The 18,121-nt window shown below is 36.5% G+C and overlaps 1 long non-coding RNA gene across 1 annotated transcript in view; it reads right to left on the reverse strand.

The window, feature by feature from the left end:
* The window catches only part of LOC119155006, a 145,311-nt gene that overhangs the window by 60,516 nt on the left and 66,674 nt on the right, over positions 1-18,121 (reverse strand). The window contains exon 2 of the long non-coding RNA XR_005106581.1: positions 11,204-11,262. This is a non-coding gene — a long non-coding RNA (uncharacterized LOC119155006). The remainder of the gene's footprint in view (positions 1-11,203; positions 11,263-18,121) is intronic.

An 18,121-nucleotide genomic window follows, 5' to 3' on the forward strand; every position in this document is an offset into this window, starting at 1 on the left:
GCACATCCTTGGGATAAAAGCCAAACAGCACTTTCTTTGTACTCTCCTGCCAAGATAATTTTAACCCCCTATACTCCCTCAAAATATAGACTCACTGATTCGGGCTGAGATGAAATTTCTGTAGAACTTACAACAACTTAAAACAACTCTAAAGGCATGGAAAGGACTCATAAAATACCACAGGATGGGTAATCAGATTAATTGGTGGTATATCAGTTTAAAGTCTCTTGTTCTGTAGTGACAAACCCATTGTTTTTCAATCAATAAGTTGTTCAATGTACTCTAATCTTTTCAAAGTACTTTCACATCTGTGTTGCATGCCTAGCTTCCTGACATACTAGTTACCATTGTATATTCACCTGCTTATGCTAGACATAAACAGTAGTTTCCATATTATAGTTTTTTCATTGAAAATAAGCTGAGGAAGTCAGGGGTTTGGCTTCGTGAAACCTCATCAGTAGGATTTTGGTTTTTTTCCAAACAAAGATGAAACATGAAATTCATGTTCAGGTACTTGTTCTGACTGACTCATTGAAACTGGGACTAGTGGGTGTCAGTGGAATGTTCCATTTCTGACTCATCTTTAATTTTTCTTAGTACGGTCTGAGCTCATGCATCTTTCAGTCACTCTGCATATTCTAACCCTGTTCATTTATGGTCAGATTCTTCTACCCTGTCAACAGTATGGTACTTATACTGATTGCCAAAGCACTATTTATTGAGCATAGTTACTATTTAATGGAAGAGTGGCTGTTTGACTCTTGGCCTGGGACATGCAAAAATCATATGCATTTTAAAATTATCTGTGGCTGAAAAGGTTTATAACACACAACAGCCAGAAACATGGTGATTTTCAAAAGTTTAGAAGAAGTAGAAAAGGTTGGAAAAGATTTGTAAAGACATAGCATGGAAAAATATGAGTAAATAAAGGTCAAGCCCATTACCAGCAGCAACAGCAAGCGTAGTTTTAGAAAATCCTTTGTTTCAGACTCTGGTGGCTCTTCTACCAGCACCACTACCCTTAAGTGGGAATGTCACCTCTGTTTGTTTCTTTGTTTTTCCTGTGACTATTTATCCTTTTTCCCTGTGTTGGTTTTTTTTTTATTTTCCTGAAGGATTTAAATGAGCTCGGTAATCTTTTTTAAGTATAAAAAATACCCGTCTGGCTATAACAACAGGAGACATAATTATTTCAAGATCTTATTTTCCCAATTGGGGACTTTGGAGGCAAACTGGCTAGGCTTTGAGTTTGCTTGGAGAGCTTGAAGTGGAAACAGAGTATCTGCAGCCTCACACAGCTCTTCCATCTGCTTTGAAATTTCCTTCTAAAATAAGCTATCTTACAGTGTTAAGGGAACTCTGTGAATGGATCACAAAAATCCTGTTAAAAGGTTTAGTGCACAAATGCAGGTTTTAAATCTGGACTTGTATGTGGCCGTTCAGTTAAAACAATTTCAGTGTTTTGGGTTTTTTCCATCTCCTAAAAATATGAAGCAGTTGTTTTTTCCATAAAGCACAACGTCTTTGAAACACTGAAAACTTATAGCTTGCTTGTCATTACAGTGGTCAGTAAACATCAGGGTGAACTTCATATATTTTTCATGGAGTAAGAATTTCAAAACTGCAGTTCTTTATCAGCGTATAATTTATTCAGCACAAAAGACAGTAAACATTCTTTTGGCTGATGTGTTTTCAGGCAACTTCTTAAAGTACTGTTTTTGAAACATGAAACACAAGCCTGTGAACACCAATACAGACATTTGAAATCAGTGAAATTGATAGAATAGGATCTGGTCTGAGTCACATCTCTACTAAGATTGAAACACTGAGAAAACAGTACTTTAAAAAGGCTCAGTTATTTTAATTATTGAAAAATTCTAGCAAAACCACTGAACAGATACTTTGAATATGTAATTGAACTTAATGCCCCAAATAAAAAAGAAAGGCACTGGGGCTGTTAACATCAAAGCTCACATTCACAATCTAGGCCTTGCAACTGATAAACTCCTTCTGGAAAAAAAAATACTGGAAAAATCTCCATATTTCAGTGTCACTTGAGTAAAACTGACATGATAAAAGCAAATATGTGAAGAAAGAAAAGGCAAAGTTGGGTCAGGTTCCAGCTCCCAGCAATACTATATCATACAAACTCTTAAGTAATGAACTTCATTTAAAAGTAAATTAAGTATTTCTTAGGCAGCTACAAATGAGGCTTTTTTTCTATAGCCTCTACTGAAATACCACTATCGCAGTATCAAACAAAATAAGCAACAGACACATTGAAAGCAACACTATTCAGATACGTATTTCTACACTGTTGCAAAGTGCAAATGGTTAACATAAAAACCATTTTTTTCTGGCAAATGATTTATATTAGTTTTGGGGGTTTATAAAAGAACTAATTTTCATGATGGTCCACAGAGGGTTTCTACTAGCCAAAAGTGGTATGTTAAGAATGTCTAAAAAGTATTGCCTTAAAAATCACTAACGTTGCTAGAAAGTTTTCAGAGCAATTTTTTTATTAGACACACAAGACGACTGTCCTAGGCATCTAGAAGGCATCTTTTCAGAGATGCTGAAGACTTTGCCATTCTCAATATTTCTCTGGAAGCTGATAGTGCTTATCTTCTAACACAGAACTTTTCATGTAAGGGCAAACCTGTATTATAAAATACACACAAACACATACATACTTCCTTATATATATTCAATACACATAGATAGATCAATCAATCTCAGGTGTGAGCTGGATTAAAAATAAACCTTCAAAATAGGTTAGTTTTAGTCTGGGTTGTTTCAGTGGTCCATGGTTGTGTCACTGTCCTTCAAAGAGCTGTAGCAGTCCAATGTGAAGGCCACAAACTGTACTGGCTGTAGATGCATGCAAGCACCTCTTAAAATGGTTTCCATATCAAAGACACTATCATGTTGACCTGCCATCTCATGGACAAAGATATCGTACCTATTTCTTGATTCTGTTAAAAGACAGCTGTATATTTGGGTGCAATAAAAGAGCACCACCATTAGAGATGTTTGTAAAATCATACATGCTGCATGAATCTACGTAAAATTCCAGAATCTCTCACCCTACTCACTTTTGTGCACGAATTACTGCAAACAGTGACACAGACTTATTGTGATTGTGATTGTCTATCTTTATTGCTTGTAGCTCAGGTAAAGTTCCTTAAAAGACAGACAGACAGACAGACAGACAGACAGACAGACAGACAGACAGACAGACAGACACCCCCCACCCCCCCACACACACACCCCCACCCCCTGGGTTGAAAGAAAATGCATATCTTACTGCAATAGTAAAGTGATAAATATTCTCAAGCTAGACATCTAAATAATAATACTTCCCACTCAAAAATATACAGGGTGTTGTATGGTTTGCTGCTGCTTTACAAAATCCAAGAACAAAAAATGAGCAGGAGTAATCTTACTTTTAAAAATGAAAAAGAATAATTGAAAAATAAATGTACTAGAATACATATATTTCAGAAAACCTTTCCTCTCCTGATTCAACCTTGAAAGTCAGAGTACTTTTGTGGGATTTTTTTTTTTTAAGAAAAAGGAATAAAGGCTGATTATTTACATTTTCCAAAATTCTCTTTTTAACTTTTTCAAGCAGGATTTTTTTTCCTATTTAAGCCATTGTAGTTCTGTTTCTAGGACTAGAAGTCAGTAATACATAAACCATGCAACCTTCTGAAATAGGGTTACACATATACATAGAAGAGTACAGAGTAATCCAGCTTCCAGCCTTTCAATTACACCTACCACCTATTACCCACAAAATGTAGAAATCCCAAGGTACACAAATATCTCTAAAGGGTAGATTTAGTGTGGTCAGCCAACCACGTGGTCTTTCAGGGGTAGATTCTGAATAATCCTGGTAATAAATCATGAATACACAATTTGCTTTATCCTTATTTCTGAAAAATGAAAGGTCAAGCTGAGCACATGACCACAGACTCTTGATGACAATGCTCAAGTTCATTTCCTCTCTGCACATGCAGCAGCTATTGCTATACATTTCTTCCTGTAAGGCACACAGTTCATAATGTGTTTTTTCACAGTTCTAGTTATAGTAAAAAGATTCCAGCTGTCATTTGTCATTCCTGGTATTCTACACTAATATATCTGAAATCAGAGAAAATAATGATATAATGTATATTATATAATTTATATATATATTACACACATAAATAGAAAAAAGACTGTATACTTTGGCTTGACCAATAGTCTATAGTCAACAGCAATAAACAATCAGTACATATTGTGTTCAGAAAAACATGGGTATCTATTGATTACTTTTTTCTAAAACAAAAGACCACATCTCTATTGTTTCTCACAAAACAAATGTGACCAAATTTCTTTTTAAAAGGAAATCTCTAAGTTTGCAGATAGTTGAACCTCAATTAAACCCTTGCCAAGAAACAACTTGCTATTCATCCAGGGCAGTAATTCTTTACGTGGATCTTGACTCAGCAAAATATTAGAGCATCTACTTCACTTTGGCATGCCCACATGATTTGCTGGGCAGAAATGCAATTCTGTTTACATACTGTGTTTAACTGAAACTTCATTGCTTAGCAAATGTATTTCATTCTTCATCACTTTGTGGAGGCTTACAGTTTTATGAGTGGAAATGTGTATCCTTGACAGTAGATAGTCTTTTATTACTTACAAGTTATTAATTGATCTTAAAATTACCTTACCAATGAGCTAATCTTTCTGATGAATAATACATATTATATGTATACACACTATATATATACTGTATATAACATGTATTTTTAATATATAACACATACTGTATATTGGTTAAAAATACATCTCTGTTTATTTCAGTGCAAATTTTGCCAAAGACTACAGTAGTGTCATAAAAGTGATTACTCAAGCTCCCTATATTTAAAATGAACTGCTGGATGTATGTAACTTCTTTTTAAAAAAGGCACATTCAATTGGTAATCCAGTCAATTCCCCTTACTGATTCAAAAGCAGTTTCATATGTTATATCTATGTCTGAATGCTTGTGCCAATTTCTGTGGGCTTGCAATCACGTTTCATACAACCTACAACCACTTTTCAAAGTTTTTGTATTCTCTCAAGCTCTGTGAGAGAGCTTGTGAAACAAGAGAAAAGAATGATTTCGCACAATATACAGTAAATTACAGAAAGCACATTGGGAAAGAAAAAAATTTAAAAATAATTTTGACCACACAATTTTTTTTTAGATGATTCTTTCTTTTGGAAGTAGGTAAAATTGAACATGAAATCTATACTTCTTTCTAAATTTATTTTCTTAATATACCATATATTTTTTTCAATTCACTAATACAGAAATATGGTTGAAATCTGATTATCTTTGATATTTCCTTCAACTGGCACATGAAAAAGATGTTGATGATCAGGAACCGATCCTGTTTCCATTAACTTCACTAAGAGCTGGACTATATCCTAAATATATAGTATAAAAAAGAGAATATAATTTTAGGTATAAATACCTGTTAGAAAACATTTGCAGCTTGTAATAATTTAAATAACTAAATATGCAATCTAACAGGTGTTTGCACTACACGCAGCACACCAGACATGCACCACACAGACAGGTGGAAATGGCATGGTGTGGTGGCAGTGGTGAGTAGGGAAGACAAGCATCCCAAAGCATCCTGCAACAACAGCGCATACCAGATGTTCAAAAGATCCTATACATTTACAAAGGCAGTAGTGGCATTAAGGCATCAATTTCTAGAGTGCTGTGAAAGAGAAAATTAGCAAGGTTCAGTCTTATGGAGGGGTCTCACATGCAGTACCCTAGTAAGCAATGTGGCATGCAAAGGGGCAGGAACTCTTCTGTAAGGTTAGTCATTTTATGCTCTTGCTGCTATCTCCGAGACACCTTCCTCCACAGTGGCACTGCTCTGGACTATGGGAGCTGAGCACTGAACCCCTAGTGAACCCCTGAGCAAAGCAACTAAGAACTTCTCTGAGACCAGAAATTCCACCTCTCCTGCAGAGCCAGGCTACCCACAGCTCCCCTCTAAGGCATCTAGCAGTTAAGACGCAATAAAAAGACACTGACATGCTGTGTAAGCATTGTTCCTGACTCTAGTTATCCCAGTTATTTTTTTATGTTTTCCCCTTAAATGAGGAAGACATCAGGTGGTAACTCAAACCCTGAGATACACAGACATTTACCTTTTGGAACAAACAGCTTAAACAGTGTTAGATACAGATGTCTAAGTGTTTTGAAAGTATCAGCCTACGGAAGTAAAAAGAAACTACCTGTTTAAATTTGGAGAATTTTATTTAAAATCTGCATGTAGAACTGGGATTGCTTGTTAGTTGATACGCTATAGCAAATGAGGCTTATTTGCAGAGTATATGAAGTGCCTGGATTTCTGTTCGAATCGGGAAAAGCAATACATTTGAATTTTCATTAGACTGCTCCATTTTTACAAAAATGATTCATTGTATAAAAACAGTAGTAAGTGGCTTACTCTCTGTCTTTGTCAACAGACAACTGGCAAATTGCTGGCTGCATATTTCTGTTAGACTACTTGTGTATGGAAATCTGACTGCTTTGCAAGCAATTTAATCAACAGTGTAAATAACCTGTGTAAAATAACCAACAGAGCAAATGCCTTTAAATAATCAAGGCTCTTTAATGTACATACAATAGGCTTTTGTACCTACAATAGACTTGATCTTTATAACCATGGTTCGTTCTCACCTATTATACCACATTGTGCTCTGTAGTAATCAATGCATATAGAGGCTTGATTCTCAAATCTACTCTTTAGTAGGTGCAATTTTTCACCCACAGAAAATTGTGTCCACAATTTCACACTACTAATAAGTTGCCAGGAAAAATAAGATAGGATTACAGATGTAAAAGCTGGAAGCTTGGCCTGGAAATTGGACTGTGATGCATAAATAAAAATCAATCTATCACAACAACAACAAAAAACAAAAACAAAACCAAAAAAAAGAGGAGTGATTTGCTAATGTTCTCCAGATACATCTCCCATTTTTCTTAAGCAATGAAAGTTCCCTGGGTTTTACAGCATGGTAGAAGTTTGGTAACATCAAAATTAACAGCTGGCTGGACATCGACCCCAAAGAGTGGTGGTAAATGGAGTTACACCCCGCTGGCACCGGGCACAAGCGGTGTCCCCAGGGCTCAGTGCTGGCGCCGGTCCTGCTTAATGCCTTTATCGATGATCTGGGCGAGGGGATCGAGTGCTCCCTCGGTACCTTTGCAGACAACACCAAGTTGGGGAACAGCATTGATCTGCTGGAGGCAGGCAGGCTCTGCAGAGGGTCTGAGCAGGCTGGGCTGATGGACCGAGGCCAATGGTATGAGGTTCAACCAGGAGCAGTGCCAGGTCCTGCACCTGGGTCACAGCAACCCCACACAGCGCTACAGGCTTGGGGCAGAGTGGCTGGGAAGCTGCCTGGTGGGAAAGGACCTGGGGGTGCTGGCTGGTGGCCGGCTGAACATGAGCCAGCAGTGTGCCCAGGAATCCAACAGCATCCTGGCTTGTATCCAAAACAGTGTGGCCAGCAGGGCTGGGGGAGTGATGGTGCCCTTGTACTTAGCATGGATGAGGCCGCACCTTGAATCCTGGGTTCAGTTTTGGGGCCCTCACTCCAGGAGGGACACGGAGGTGCTGGAGCGTGTCCAGAGACGGGCAATGGAGCTGGGGAAGGGGCTGGAGCACAAGTCTCATGGGAAGCAGCTGAGGGAACTGGGGGTCTTGAGTCTGGAAAGGAGGAGACTCAGGGGGGACATTATTGCTCTCTACAGCTATGTGAGAGGAGGCTGCAGGCAGGTGGCAGTCAGTCTCTTCTCCCAGATAACAAGCAACAGGACAAGAGGAAATCAAGTTGCACCAGGGGAGTTGCACCTGGCAATCAAAATCAATCAAATAAGGAAACTCAGCTTTTTTGTTGTATATAGTAAACGAAGACCTTTAAGACTTGTTATTCACAGATACCCAAAGCTTTTTGATCCTTCACTATAAAGCTTTCAAAGACTTGTGTGGTGGCACACAACTGTCTCAAGTTACATTTGGAGAGAATAAGTTGCAGCTTAGAATAAACTGCAGCTTAGATTCTATCAGAATAAACTTGGACCCATGAAACTTGGGCCTATAAGCATTCTGTCTAGTGTCAGAAGAATAGCATTAAGAAAAATAATTTAGAAGAATATTTTGGTTTTTGTGTAGAAAAGGAGAAAGAGATACGGAAGCTAAGAACAGTAAAAAAATCAGATTATTTTTAAATAGGAACTTTTGTAGGAAATGTGGCTTTTAATATTGCTTAATCTAAATTTGAAATTCTTTCCTGCATTGGTCATCCATTGTGTCTTCAATCCTTTTGTTGAGCAAAGGGACATAGGACAAAACCATGGAAATAGATACGTATACTATTATTTATAGTATCTGATATACCTAAGTCACTTACTAATTCAGGGCATGAGACTCCTTTTTAGAAGACAATTTAAATATTGCCACTAACTTCTATGTGAGCAACTGCAAGACATGGGTGTGAACTTTTGTTATTTAATATGCAATTCCAATGTTAAAAAACATTATCAATAGTGAATTAATAATATAGTTTAAATAGATGGTGGGGGTTTGAGTCTAAATTCCAGAACAAAGTATCACATACAATTTGTACTTAACATCAGCATTCATTTTCCCTCCACCTCTTCCTCTACCTCAAGGATGCGAAATGCCTTCAAACACAAAGACTAACTGGTGGGGGGATTCCCTTCTACTATGACTCTCACATCCCTTGTCTGCCCTAGCCCATTCAGGAAGTGCTCCCAATCTTCCAAAACATTTAAGTAAATGTCTTTCTCTTGAAGTATCTCCCAGGCCCTGTTAGGAATTACATAAAATTTCTCTTGGCAGTGACCACATCCACATACTGGCCTTGTTTAGACCATGGATCCCACATATTTGGAAGGATGTCAGGACAAAATCAGATGACGATGACAATGACTCACATACAGATTTTATATTTCTCTCATTCAGAGGAAAAAAAAAATATCATCACTGTTGTCCTCCAGAGCCCAGTCCTCACATAGCCCTCACAGACATTTTTATCTTCTGGAGGAACAGCTAAAGAAATGTCAGCCATATTTGGGCATCAATTTAAATTACAATTTTTTTGTATTCCCAGTGAAAAAAGTAACCCAATAACTTCTAAATTAAATTGAAATTGAGTTAAGTTATGGTAAAAGCACCACAGGGTACACAGATTCATACTAATGCAGTGTACGTGTATTCATGTAATTGTGAACTTAATTAGGAATTCAGACCTGAAGCATAAGTTGCTTGAAAGGAAAAAAATAAATATTTTGAAATACATCAATTGGTGAATATGCCTTCTACAAGAACACATCAAACAAAACAGTACTATCTACAGACAACAAAAGAGATAAATGTATCATCACACAGTATATAAAATGGATATGTAGATCAATATGGTGTATTAGGATATCCTAAAACCAAATCCTAGACATTCCATTTGTGGGAAGGGGGCAATATTGCTGTAATTATTCAATTTCAATTAATTTAATTTCAGTAGTTTATAACTTTATAAATAGGCTTCAAAATTTAAGCGTCTCTTTTTTGGCCTAGAATTTAGGAATAAGCGGAACTGAAGCAGAACACACACAATGTCATTTAGTATTTAGATGGATGACTAACACATCAGACTAACAGGCACTTAGGTACTTTTGGTCCTCAGTACATTACCATGCTTGAAATTAAACACATGAATTATTTTTTTTAAAAAAATTTGAGCCACAATTATGTCATGGACAATTAAAATCAATACTGCTTACAAACCAAAAAAAAACCCCAGATGCGATATTCCATCTTACAAACTTCAAATTACATTTTTCACACCTGATTAATGAGGAACCTTTGAGAATTGCAGCACAGTATACCTACTTTTGTCTTTTTTTTCCTCAAGGATGACAGAGGGTCAGGTACAGGCAGCTCTAACATCCAGGAAGAGCACATGAATAACCAGATAACTCAGGCAGTACGGAGAGCAGTTCTCCACCCTTTCATCCCTGCAAACAGTATTTGTCCCTTTGATCCCTGAGCAGATCAAACAAAATCCACTAATCAATTATTTTGTTTTTTGTCTTTCAGATGCCGCCACAGGCCTTCAAATGCTGATGGCTAAGTACTTCAGGAATATTTTATTTGTTTACTTTTACAAAACAAATGTTTACCACAAAGGAATATTTTTTCCATCTTGTTATTTCTCTCACCATCCAAAACCATAACTGAAAGCATTCATTTTAAAATAGTTGTGAAAGCTTTTTAGCATTAATTTATTTTGAATATAAAATTTGGAAACTATTGGAAACTTAACTTCGAAAGTGGATTTCTTACACTGCCATTTTTTCAAAACTGCTGAACTTTGGACTTGACAGCATCTTCACTCTCACCAGCAAAACTCTAGAGGGTTAGGCTTGAATGGACTATTTGAGGGGTGGTGGAGGAGAAAACACATTTCTCTAACACAGAGGTTTCATAAATGTGTGAGGAATAGCTACTTGCCTCCACAAGAATGATAATAAAAATGAGTGGTTTCGGCTGCCCAGTTCTCTGTGACATTGAAGGGGTCTGAGGGACTGACTACCTGGGTGGCCAGTCCATCACATGGCTGCCACTTACACTGTGGTTTCTCGCACATGCTTTGTACCCATCTTAGTCCTCTTCAGTTGCTAACACTGTAGTACAGCTCCTCAGCCTGATCTAAACCACTTAAATAAAACTCAGATGTGTCTCTTGTATTTCTTACTTATGCACATATGTTTGTTTATGTAGGGTTTTATTGGTGCTGCAGCTATATCCACAAAGGTTCATCTTCAACTACTAAATCAGAAAATGCTAACCAGAAAGGTTCAGTCCTGGTAAGGTCATATTATTAGTACCACCAGTGCATCAGTAGCATGCTTACAAGTCATTAAAAATAATAAACATTTTAAAAAAGCAGAGATCAGAAAGAGAGAAGAAAACTAGACTACAAAGGAAGAGCAGCTGAAGTATTGCAATAATAATGTGATAGGAGAAGAAGTTTGGGGAAAGGGAGGAACACTAAAGTGAAACTACAGTGGTGGACCTTGGATTATAATAACCTGATAGCAAAAAAGGTTACTCACCAACTGACACTTGAGAGAAGTTCAGAAGCTGTTGCAGGTGGGTGTCACAGAAGCACCAGCTAAGCAAAAAAGAACAAAAATACATGACAAACTGAATAAAGCACAAGCAACATACAATGGTAATTTCAAAATAGTGGAAGGAGAAAGATAAAAGATGGTATGCATTGAAAAAACAGATGAAGAAAAAGCAGAAACACTCTATTTGTAACAAAGATGCTTTTATCCCACAAGAATGGTATTACTTAACTATCTTTGGAAAATTTTCCATTAGGCTTCCTATTTCTAGATTTGGTTGAAATGCTGTTAAAAATATAAGGTGAGTAGATTACTCAGCGAGCAAAGTTTACCCTAAAAAATCCTTCTGGCCCTCTCCCAGTTATTTTCCACAGACATCTTTCTCAAAATTCTGCACACAGGGATATGATACAAGAGAATAACAAAACCAATTATTCATTGTGAATAGAGTAACTCTAAACTTCTCAAGGCAATAGCACAGAAGACAGCTTGCAGGTATTATTACTTAGAGCTTAGATTTTATAATTACCAAAGGAAGAACAGAAATTAAGTACCAGAACGGAATTCATTAAAATTATTTAGGTTAGGATGGCCCCATGGAAGCCATCTAGTCTAATCACCTGCTCAAGGGAGGGTTAAATTCAAAACTAAATCAGATTTCTCAGGACTCATCCAGTCAGCTTTTGAAAATCTTCAAGGATCTTCAGGGTCCAAAACCTCTCTTCTGTCACTTTCAAATAAATATATGGGCACACACACCTTCTATAACCATCTTAAATTTCTTTAGACATGAAAATATTAGTTTTCTAATTCAGTTGTCTGGTTTTGCCCAGCACATGATTTATCCCTAACGTCTATTATAGCAGGAAATATTTCCTCTCTGTAGGTGTCTGTTCCCCACCCAGCTATGAAAAGAGTCCAGAAGAATAGTTTATGCGAGACAAGTAACCTTTAGACAAGTAAAGTTATTTAAGATGACCCTAATTATGATGTTCAGGCTTGAGCTCATTACCAGTTCCTCTCAGATGGGGTCCTTTCCACTATTCTATACCACGCATTGAATCCTAGTATTGATTCAAAATGGAATTTACTTTTAGGAAGAATCTTGTGTTGCCCAAGATCTTGGAAAACCTTCCATATACTATCATGCAAATAGGGACTGGTAACCCTATGCTTAAATAGTGACTGATAATCATATGCTGCATTGTTCTGTATGGAAACCTGCAAGTATGTTTTATTGATACATTAGCATAATCTATTTTTCCACAGGCTATGTTGTTCCTGCATTTATTAGGAGTTAATAATATGTTCTATCCCTCTTTCCACATTGAATGGACTATTTTATTCCTCTGTATATATATATTTTTACTCCTGCAGTAGCAATTTGATGCTACAAATCCCTTTGTTAATAAAAACACAGAGTAAACTGAGAGTGAGTACATCAAAGGCCCTACTTTTCAGGCCCAGAGAGAAGACCATAGTGACTGGCTTTTTTCCTAAATAGACATTTGAATGTCTGTGTATTAAAGTTCTGAATGTCGATGAACTTGGCTTGTTGGCAGTCCTTCTTCAGATTCTGATTAGTATTTTTGTTGCACTTTCTCAAGCATTTTTTCATAGCACTTTGTGAAAAATTACTGACACATGCACTGACGTTCCAGTGGTGCTGTGATCTGAACAATATCACTTAAGACTAGAAACATGCACGTGTCTAACAAATATGCAAAAGGATGACTGAGCTGACCACTGTCAAACATGGTGCAGCCACATAGTAATAAGGTTGCAAGTAGCCCACTCCTCTCTCATTGCTGGAACAAAAAGTCAAACCATGAGCAGGAGGAAAAGGGAAGAGATTTGCAGTGACCCGTAATGATTTCATAGGGGAGGTTCCAGCAATGCTTACCCCATCATCAGGGAAAGCCAAGAAAATTTAATTTCTGCACTGTGCTCTCCTACTGGTTTGTAACCCAGGAACTAAGAGACTGAAATATGTAACTGGTAATCACGACTCCGTGAGAATCAGGCAGCACCCAGAAGAAAGTTATGGGAAACTGGGAAGTGATTTGATGATGCCTTTTCTAATGAGGAAGAAAGGATTGTATGAATTAGACAGAACTGTATCACAGGGAGATGAAAGGAACTTAAGACTTTAAGAAAACTCAACTGAGACACAGCATTGCCCTGGCACTATGTTACAACTTTATAATTCTATATGAGTAAAGAGAGAGGCAGCAATATAGGTCATGGACATAACTGTCTATCTGGCTAGTGCAAAAATTCATGGCATTTGGAAAAGAGCCCAAATAATCACTTGATGAAGAAGTACTAGGTCCACTTGGACCAGGAGTCTCCAGGTTGCAAGACCTGTAGATACATTTGGATTAAGCTCTCCAAAATTCCTGCCGGCTCCAGTAGACACACTCTGATAATTTTTTGCTTAAAACACATTTTAATACCATGGTGTCATGACACAACTCCCAGAGCCAGAAACCGTTTTGAGATACCCATTGCCTATGAAGGTGTAGGTTAATTGGTTAAGTCAGAGTTGCAAAGAAGGTGAACCAGTTTGACTGGGTGAAGGGAGAAGTAAATTGTCCTGATGGAACATGGAAAAGAAGGCATACTGTTTCTAGTAGGAAGGCAGAAAAATATTTTAAATGGCAAGAAAAAAACAGACTATGGAATTTCCAAGCATTTCAGTGAAAGAAACCCTTAATCTCATCTATTAATATTTGTCTATTAAACTGCAGCATATCTATTGTGTACTTCGCATTTTCCAGACAGATGGATTGAATCTGTGATCTAAAAGACAAATGAGAGTGAGAATAATAATTTAAAATAAAAAGATACCTGAATCTAGTGAAAGATTTGGGTGAACATCGGCTCTTATTTTATTATTCGATCATATTTCCTTCTTTGTTTTGTCATTTCAGCTATGATCCCTAAGGGACAAGAAGCACCTTTAGCCATATGTTTGTAGCAGGATTTTGCCTCCAAACATATTTGAAACTATTGCATATCCTCAGCATCGCTGCTCCTCTGACTAAAACAAAACCAACTTCTGCTCTAAATATATGTGATAATTATGAGAGTTCTTAGTTAATAGCTTTGTCTTTAACAAACACTTCTTATAAAAGAATTCCATCAGCTACCTTAACAATTAATAAATATCACTATGATTGGAAGCATTTGCTGTTTTCCATATTGTTTATATGTATTGTGTACATATATATTCTCAATCATTCTCCATGAATTAGAGAAAAGTAAATCTTCTCTCCTTCCCTTGGTTTTCTCCCTGCAGTTATTTAGAAGTCCAGTTCATATATTGTGTCCTACTTTGATAAGAAAGAAATACTATTGATATTTTTTATTTCAGTTTGATAAAAAGCATGTTTGTTTTCGTTCATAGATTTAAAGCCCCAAAATGGACCAGTACCGTAAATAAAACATGCAATCTCATTTTAAAAATTTATTACAAGGAATTTTGTTTATGATTTCATGTTCTCCAGTAATAATTAATTGGAGGTCTTCACCGGTCCCCACAGACTAACTATCATTCAAAATGCACTAAAGGATGATCAACACACAGCAGCACATCTTCAGCAGTAAAAGTAACCATATGTATTTTTACTACCAGTTTAACATAAATTTTAAAACAAGTCATTTTACAGTGTGTTTTTTGCAAACACTGCCAAGAAAATAGCTAATTTATCAGTTTCTAAGAGTTTGAAGATTTTTTACTGAAGTTACAATCATTACTAAACACTGGCATGATAATACTTAGCACTTTTACAGTGACATGCATTGGAATCTCCTGAAAAGCTTTAAAACTGTTAGTTAATTAACAATAATTGTTTTCAGGAACATATTGAAAAGAATTCCATTTTTTATTCTGAGTGACTTTGACTATATTTGAAGCAACATTACAATACAAGCAAAACTAGCAGCACAGCAGTTTTAGCTCCACAGTACAAAGGAGAAATTTGTCCGGCAAATATACGGCCACCATACATTTCATCACTCAGATGAAATCCCCAAATCTTAGGGTAAGAACAGACTTGGTAGCACATTCTAATCAAATACAAATGGTCCTCTAGTGCAGGGAGACTGTATTACCCTCTCTTACAGCAGGAATGTTCCTGCGTGAAGACGATTATGGAAGTTAGGGAAGCTAGGAAGCATAATAGATGCTGAGAACTATTCTGTACTCACAAATCAGACCTCATTTTGACTATCACACAGTATCTATGCTTTTTAGTAGTAAAGTTAATAATACTATAGAAAAATAGAACACAAAAACTATCTTAGCATCCTAAGCCTCTCTTTTCCAAAGTGAATTATTCATTGATTAAAACAACAACCCTTTCATGAAGCTGTATGTTTAGCCTTTCGTTCCATTGCTTATCTCCTATTTATGCAGATTCTTGAAGCTTCCTGAACCAGGCAGAAAATTCTGTACACGATTTGTACGTATCAAATTATTTTTTTACTGTCTGGCCTAAAACTTATTTTGGAAATATTAATTTCTTTTGCTTTAGAAGTTTCCATGTTCCTCACTTCACCATCTTTTAGATTTTTTCCTCATTTGGCTCCTTATGTTGAAGTGAGTGAACCAGTCCCAGCCTGCCTGGTAAGCATGTACCACTGAGGATATTTTAGAATCATGAAAAGCTGAATATTGTTCTCTCTTCTTCACTGATAAGCTGAACTCATGTTTGCATTTTGAAAGGTTCAATTTCTTAGGTGGACTGGTGCCTTTAACAAAATAAAATAAAATTCTTCCTAATCACTTCTGTCTCCACTAACCACAGATGTTCATTCTAACTGGAGATTCAGAGAATAGCTGAGGTTGGAAGGCACCTCTGCACCGTCCTGCTTAGAGCAGAGCCAGCTCTCGCAGGGCCATGTCTAATTTCCAGAGGCAGAGACTCTCTGGGCAACCTGTGCAAGTGACCACCCTCACAGCTTAAAACAAAAATCCCAACTATCCACCCCACCCCACCCCCCAAAAAAACCCCAAACAAACAACCCAAGTTAAAAAGAAAGAAAAAGTCTTATGTTTAAATTTAATTTTTTGTATTTCAGGAAAGAGGAGCAAAAGAAAAAGGATCACATTTTTTTCTTCTTTACCTCTGCTGAGGAACATTTGTAAAGTTCTTTCAAAAATTAAATGACGTAGTCTTAGGATCAGCATTTCAAATCTGTAACTAGTGTGTATGACTGACTAAAACTAAGTTTCAGCAGTTCACTAGGAAAAGAATTTGACCCATTATTGATAAAGAAAATGAGTCAAAAAGTAAAAAAAACATAGGACAACAGTCTACAAAGCTCTTCATCTTTGCAATATCCTTAATTAGATCACTGAAGGCAGTGCTGTATACCATAGAGCTTTTAAGAACTGGCAAACGCCAGCAAACTCCTACAATTTTTTCAGATTAACCACAGTCCCAAACACATGGCATTTACTTAAATAAGATTAACTGTATTTTTGCAGAAGTGCCAACATTAGGAAAATGCATGTTTTCCTTATGAAGTAGTCTATGATCGTGTTCCTATTTTGCTGTTGCTTATTAATGATCGTTTTTAACAATCAAAAGAACCTTCTATTATTGGTTGGCTTAATCCTGTAAGGTACATAACCTGAAAGTTTTTAGAGGTGGGAGTTTTTCATTGATTCCAATGAGATCTCTGGTTAGTTCAGTACTAGGGGAATCTAGTCCAAGTGCAGAAATGTAAATTTCTGTGCGGTGTCTCGAATGTGCATCTGCCTCGACCACCTCCCAGGGCATCAGATTCCATTCATTCCTTACTCTTTATGCTTACACACTTTAAAAGGTATGTTTTTAGTTGCTAGTACTAATTGAGAAAGTAGTCTCCGACAATCAGAATTATCCCACTAAGAACAAGATGCAGTATAATGTATTTATTTGTATTTCCAATGGCCATTAAATGACAACATTGTTCATGGAGATTTGGTGTAGTATGAATTTCAACTGTGAGTTTATGAGTGATAAACTGCCACCTTCATGTGCCAAAACTATTATTTTTAAATTTATTAATCCCTGTTAGTATCAAACCTTTCCTTACCATGTTTCTAAACCAAGCTTCTCATTAAACAGAAGCAGAAAACTGAGTCATTGACAAATCTATAATTTATTATACTAAAATTAAGTATTTGGTATGTTACGTAACTTGCTAGCTAATTTAGTGATTATCTTACAAGATATACAACAGTTGATTTATACTACACATATGCATTTAGAAATTAAACCAAATCCTGTAAAACTTAAGGATAGTCTGCTTGGAGTATATCAACTCTGCACAGCAACAGATTTTGCTCATTAATGGCTAATTACACTCCATTTTAAGAACTTGCATAATTTAATTATTTAAGAATCTTGCAATACATTCACTACAAAGCAGCAATATTCGTAATTCCAATTTTGCATTATCTTTGAAGTGTATGCAGTTAAAAAAAAGATATTACAGTGAAATAAATGAAAATATGTTGTTAAGACGTCTCTACTCACCCTAATCTTGCCTCTAACCCTCCCTTCCCCCAGTCAAAAAACATTTTCCCTCATTAATTTTATTTAGCTTCTCTGCTGCCTGCAGACAAGCAGTGAATGTCCAACAAGAAGCTATGGAATTGTAGACATACATCATGTAGTCTGTCTGTTCACAGGGAATTAACAGAATGTCTCCATAAGGTGCATCTTAAAAATGCATGCAAGACAATGTGAAAGACTTAATACTCTCACTTCAGTTTTGCTGTGCACATATAGGCAAAACCAGTTTTATTAGTCCCATTTACCTGTTAAAATATTCTAATCTTTGTCTTTTAATTTTGGAATGGACCTGAAGAAACTTTCTCTTTCTTGTTTTTAAATGTCTTACCTGAGA

Source organism: Falco rusticolus, chromosome 10 (genome assembly GCF_015220075.1).
Source record: "Falco rusticolus isolate bFalRus1 chromosome 10, bFalRus1.pri, whole genome shotgun sequence".
Taxonomy (NCBI): Eukaryota; Metazoa; Chordata; class Aves; order Falconiformes; family Falconidae; genus Falco; species Falco rusticolus.